We start from the raw sequence: 6461 nt of genomic DNA, 5'->3' as shown, positions 1-6461 counted from the left end.
AATGTAAAGATGTCATACTCCTCCCCTCCCCCCTTCGTTCTCCCTCCAACTCATTCCTTTTTCTCGCTGTTTTCTTGTCACTCAGACAGTTATTTATACCAGTCAGTCAGGCAGGCAGGCTTTGTTCGGCTGAGCAAATCACACACCATTTTTGCTTCTCTATTTTCTTCAGTGGACAGATGTGGCCTTTTCACTCAAAAAAAAAAAATAAATACCGCAGATATTTAAAATTCTACTTTTCAGAACTCAGACAATATTTTTTATGTGTTATCGAGCAACAGCGGGATTCCTGGTCCTCTCCTGTGGCATCTGACTGAGCGTCAGGTCTCATTTGCATCATTTGATTCCATCAGCTGTGGAATAGCTTTGACCTTCCTCCATCATTACTGACAGAGAGCGAGACAGAGTGTGCTCCCACCCTTAAATCCATTACACATCGTCTATGTCCATAATTTCTTCCCCCTGATACGCAAATCCGTCCACCGCTCACATATTATGCAGCTCTCCACTTCTATCTATTTAAAAGATCCCCTGTCAATTTATTTTCACGGCACTTCTCCCCGCGCTCGTTTTATTTGCAGCAGTATACACCGTATATTGAGGAGGCATCGACCGTTTTGGTTTTTAAATTCCCCCACTTGGCATTCACCCATCTAACAAGCTGGAGAGTTAACTAACTTCTTTTCTCTACGATACCAAAGGGATACTAAAATAAAACACTTCCCCACACCACCAAGCTTTGCAGGGTGAAAAAGGGGGGGCTGTTGCCTTTCAGGTTGAGATGTCTCCCGGGAAATGGTTTTTCTTCTGCAGCAATCGCCCCGGCTATCATCACAATCTGTGATATCCGTTTGGAGCTGAGAGGACGACATTATTTCACTTCCCAATGACCAGCCCTCGGGATTCAACCGGCCATCTTGTTATCTGGAAACTTCTTAGCCTTTAGAAAAAGGAAATGACACAAGAAATGAATTCCCTTAATATCCTGTCTAGAACCCGGTGTTGCACCGAAAGCTGTGACCTGTCAGAATGTGTGACCCTAGAGGGCGCTGTTTTTATTTCTTAACTGATTTCAATAGACTGTAGGCATATATACGGAAGAGGATTAGGGCCGCACATGTAAAAAAAAATGTAATTCTGACTTTATTCTCAGAATTCTGAGAAAAAAGTCAGAATTCTGACTTTAATCTCAGAATTCTGACTTTAATCTCAGAATTCTGACTTTAATCTCAGAATTCTGAGAAAAAAAGTCAGAATTCTGACATTAATCTCAGAATTCTGACTTTTTTCTCAGAATTCTGAGATTAAAGTCAGAATTCTGAGATTAAAGTCAGAATTCTGACATTAATCTCAGAATTCTGACTTTAATCTCAGAATTCTGAGAAAAAAGTCAGAATTCTGACTTTAAAGTCAGAACTACGGGTACCTCTAAGGACAATCCTCCGTGGGAGAGACACTTTGCTTTATGCAGTAGGAGGAAACCACACGCAGAGTAGCCAGTAGCCTTAGCCTACTTGTGCTAAAATGGCTTCACTTTGCGACTTCTTGCGGGTTCGAGGGGTTCCAGAAGAAGCCATTTCGTCAATGGAAGACCAAAAGGTGAGTGAAACTGTAATATGTGTTGTTTTGGTGCCTGGAGTTGTATGTGTTAGCTAATATGGTCGGACGAGTGAATGAATATAAGATAGCATGTGCAGGTTGAGCAGGCTACCGGTTAGCAGGTTGAGCAGCTGGCTAAGAAAACAATGCCTGGAGACTCTTGCTAAAATAGTAAATAGCCAGTCAGGCGACTAGACGCAGTTCGTACGGCTGACTGTTGTCCATGATATTCCCCCTCTCGGGCATGTGTTTACCGCAGGGATTCATAATCATATTAACCTCGCCACGACAGGAATATTATCCTGCTTTGCTGTCTGAGGGTCATGATGCATTTATTTTACTCTTGCATTTCCCACCTGCGAACATATGGCATTAATGATCTGTAGCGTTTGCACTGGTGCAATCTAATCGGCTAATTTCTTCTTTGTGTAGTCAAGTAATAATAATAGGCTAATACATTTGCATACAGAATAAAACAACAATGGCACGGTCACGTTCATGTAGCCTATTTACTGACCATCCCCACCTGCCTTCCCTTAGCTTCAGATGCTATTCCCGTCAGCCAAGCAACCCGGACATTAACTTATAAGAAAACACAATCAGTCGCCGTATAGCCTACATATGTGGTGCTTCTGTACTGTTCTCACTTGCAAACACATTAAAGCTCTTTGAGAAAGGCTATCGATCTGTAGCGTTTGCGATCAAGCCGCTCATGTGCCGCTCATGTAACTATTTACAGTGTGCCGCTGCTGATTTCTTCTTTATGCAGTCTACTATAGCCACTCAGTCACTCACATTTCTCAACCACTACTGCCATCTATGGGCGGAAAATGGTATAGCACGAGTTATTTGAGGAGATCGCAGGTGACCTACTCAATTAGAACAATAGTGACAGAAATCCAATATAATTGGAACAAACTATACATAAAAAAATACTGTAATTGTGTTAATCTAAATAATTACAAAGGCATTTCCCTCCTAAAAGTCAATGAGTATGTCAGTGTTGTTTGATCCAAAAACAGAACAGTGTTTGGATACTAGGTTAAAGTTGTCTTTAAAATGATTTAGCCATTTAGCTCCATTCACCCCCATGTGATCGGGTCTGGCAGGTCAACCATGAGTTTCCTAATGGCTATTACTATGACAGTGTCTAGACTGAATTCAAATAAATAATATCAGGTTTGATTGCAGTATTGAGATACTCATAAGTGAGTGTGTGTATAGTCTTAAATTGAGAGGTCTATCACTCCCTAGCTTTTTAATGTTTTTCTAGCCAGAAGAGGGTGATCCAGTTATTGAAGAGCTATACAGAGTCAAGAAAATAAAAATTATAATTGTTGTTCCATTATTGTACTGACCTCTGCATTCAAAGCTTTTCTGCACATATAGATCACTATTTTCCCACTGACTTAACAGGCTTTACCATGACATTATATTTGCAATGTGCACTTTGGAGAAAATAATTGTCTTTTTTTTATTTTTTCTCCTCGTGCAGTTTGACAACATCATCGAACTAATGGATGATGCACTCCTGGCAGACTGAAGACTGCAGAACACATTTCCACCTTCTATTTTTGCAAAAGGCTCCTCGCAACATGATTCGAAGAATTACAGCAGTTTAACTGCTCCCAACACTGCCTGCAATGCCAGAATTGGATGAGCTAATTAAACTCTACTTCAGACTTTCTTTCAGTAACAAGGAAATACTTGCGATTTTAGCACATAGCAATCATATAGTACTTAGTATCAGAACTTTAAAAAGAATTTGTAAAAGACTTGGTCTGTTCAGAAGGAAGAACCAGACTGACTTGGACCAAGTGCTGGCTTTTGTCCAAAATGAGATTTTGACCAATGGACAGATGCAGGGGTACCGTTGGCTACATCTTCGCGCAGTTCAACGGGGATTTGTCGTTTCCCAAGATACCATAAGACGCATTATCAAGTTGGTTGATCCACAAGGTGTCGAATTAAGGCGAGCACGACGCTTGAGAAGACGACAATACAGCTGCAGAGGGCCAAATGCACTTTGGCACATGGACGTCTATGATAAGTTAAAGCCCTATGGCATTTGCATCCATGGCTGTATAGACGGTTTTAGCCGATATGTGTTATGGATGGAGGCCTATACCACAAATAATGATCCTAAAGTGGTTGCAAGTTACTTCATCAAGACAGTTTCAAGCATAGGAGGATGTCCAGAGAGGCTGCGTGCAGACAGGGGCACGGAAAATGGCTGTGTCGAAGAGATGCAGATGTTTTTGCGGAGAAACCACCCTGACAGTTTTGCAGGGGAGAGAAGCTTCCTTTACGGAAGAAGCACAGCAAACCAGCGCATTGAGGCATGGTGGGGTACCCTCCGCAAACAGAGTGCGCAATTTTGGATGAACCTTTTTAAAACTTTCCAGGATGATGGGCACTTCACAGGAGACTTTTTGGACAAAAACCTTATCCAATTCTGTTTCCTTAATCTTGTTCAGGTAATATCTTTCCTTGCCTCATGAAATTAATCTGTAATAAAAGTAGTATGAAAAGCATTATTAACATACTTATGAGTTATAACCTGCATATATCACTGTATAATTACATTTATAAGCACTCACACATATTCAATGCTTTATAATAGTGATCATAACACCACATTATAAAGCATTTTTCAATGACTTATAAGGCCGAGTATCATAATTCCTCATAATTCATTGCTGGTCACTCACTGACATGGTTTTTGCAAGGATAATAGTGTATTCTTCATTTCATAGTTGTAATATATTAAAATGGTTTTATAATGCATTATAATAACTTTTGCAATGCGTTATACTTGAGATTATAAATTCCTTTAACTGGTCATTCCGTGCTTTAAGTTTTACATTGATTATTGTTGATGTTTACAAAAATGAGTGGTATACAGTATATCTTAAATATTTACTTAGCTGATGGGGGCATGCAATGACAACGCAGCAACCTAGGCCTCAATTTAGAGAGGCAGCAGTAGTCCAACACCTCCTATTTAAAAGTTTTTTAGTGGGTATTTACTGTGCTTCTTTCTTTGCAGGATGAACTGGATGAAGTTGTCCGCACATGGAATTCACACAAAATCAGACCAAGATCAAGTAATGACGTGGGTTCGGGTCGGCCAGTGGTGATGTACTCGTTCCCAGAGTTACACAGTGCTGAGGATAGACTCAAACCGATTGCCATGGAGGAGGTTACTTTGTGTTTGGAAGAGTGTACTCCCAAAGGCCAGTTTCCTTGCGATCAAACTGTTTTTGAACTATGTTGTCTACTAATGGAAGAGAAAGGATGGGATGCTCCAGCAGATCCACTAGCTGCAGCTGATCTATACATCATGTTAAGAGAGGAACTACAGGGAAATATTTGATCAATGAAATCCACTATATGGACAAGTATTGCTGTGCTGCAGCTAACTCAAGAATGTTAAGTTAGACAACTGTTCCAGATTGATGCATTTTGAGTGACGGCAAGTTCTCAGCAGCTAAGGCTGTAGAAAGAGAATCAAAGCTGAGAATCTTCCTACATACTTAATGAATTAGCGCAGAAAGAACGTATCCAAAAGCCGGTGTTCGTTATTGACTGCTGGAGGGAGATCACCCATCATCATCATCATCTCTCCCTCAGTCCAGAGGCACTGACATAACTTGCATACTGTCTATTAGCAGTGCCAAATCTGTCTCCATCAGATCCAAGTTCTTCAGCTGCACAACACAAACTTTCTGGTTGGACACAAAGATTTTTTGTTCATGTCATTTGAAGGCCTATTAATGCTGCTAAGAAAGTTAAAGGCTTAGGTTTCAGCAGCAGCAAGAACTGTGGCAAGCTTCATCACTGCTGTGTGCAGGCAGTTATAGATTATAATGATAATGTATTTTTGCTACTTTAGTCATTTTTATTAGTAGCACAATGGTGAACCAACCAGGTTAAATATGTGCATTAACCACCATTTCCCAAAAGAGAAGCCAGCCCTCCACCTGTCTATTGACAGAAACCTAATGCAGTTGGACTAATTCATTCGGACATTTTTTCTACTAAGATCTGAACTAAGTAGAACATTGGCACAATGCTGGCAGACCTTTTAACACTGTATTTTTGATTTAACAGTAATCTGTACAATGTAACCTATGTTGAATATAGTTGAGGTGGCCTGAACTTTGTATACTTACCTTGTCCCAACCAAACAATTGAATATGAATATTAATTGCAGGGCTTGATATTCCATGTATTCCTCATAAATGTTTGACACTCTTCATGTCCATGTTTGTCCACTTTGCTAAAAGTGGTCAAAATTAAAATGATGCATTTATTAATAGACATTCAGTAGAACCATTACAGGTTTGATATTTAATAAGATCTGTTCTTTCCACGTACTTTTCAAGCTGTTTAATGGTGGCTAGTTGTAACCTGCTACTGGCGAAATGATTCACTGTACCTTTTAAATGAGTCACTTGATATTGGTAATTTCAGAGCCCTATTCTGGTTTCATTTAATGCATTGTGCATTTCAATTGTTTAAATTGTCCACACACTTCTTTCACTGTTTTTCATGCTAGCTGACTAATATTTTTCTTAAATTTGTATCCACTATGATTATCAATAAAATGCTTTGTAACATTCTCAAACAGCTGTATTTTAAACCTTATTTTTACCCATCAATTTTTACCCATATGGATAGGGAGCTTGATCAACATTAGATCAACATTCAACCGAAGACCCTGAATACAAATGTGGTGAAAAAGGTAATATTTTATTAAAATTACAACTTCATATTAAAAAATAAAACATGTTTTAAGTATTACCAATAGAAACATGGTAAAATCTCATGACAACATAGGCTGGTCAATAAAGAACGCT

The 6461-nt window shown here is 39.4% G+C and overlaps 1 long non-coding RNA gene across 1 annotated transcript; it reads left to right on the top strand.

Moving 5' to 3' along the window:
• Positions 1 to 1466: 1466 nt before the first annotated feature.
• LOC307255239 lies at positions 1467 to 6155 on the top strand. The gene is made up of 3 exons (XR_013845018.1): positions 1467 to 1599; positions 3095 to 4076; positions 4649 to 6155. It is a non-coding gene; the product is annotated as an uncharacterized lncRNA (long non-coding RNA).
• The last annotated feature ends 306 nt before the right edge of the window (positions 6156 to 6461 follow it).

Source organism: Ammodytes marinus (assembly GCF_949987685.1).
Source record: "Ammodytes marinus genome assembly, chromosome: 9".
NCBI lineage: Eukaryota > Metazoa > Chordata > Actinopteri > Uranoscopiformes > Ammodytidae > Ammodytes > Ammodytes marinus.
This window is presented reverse-complemented; position numbering and strand designations above follow the sequence as displayed.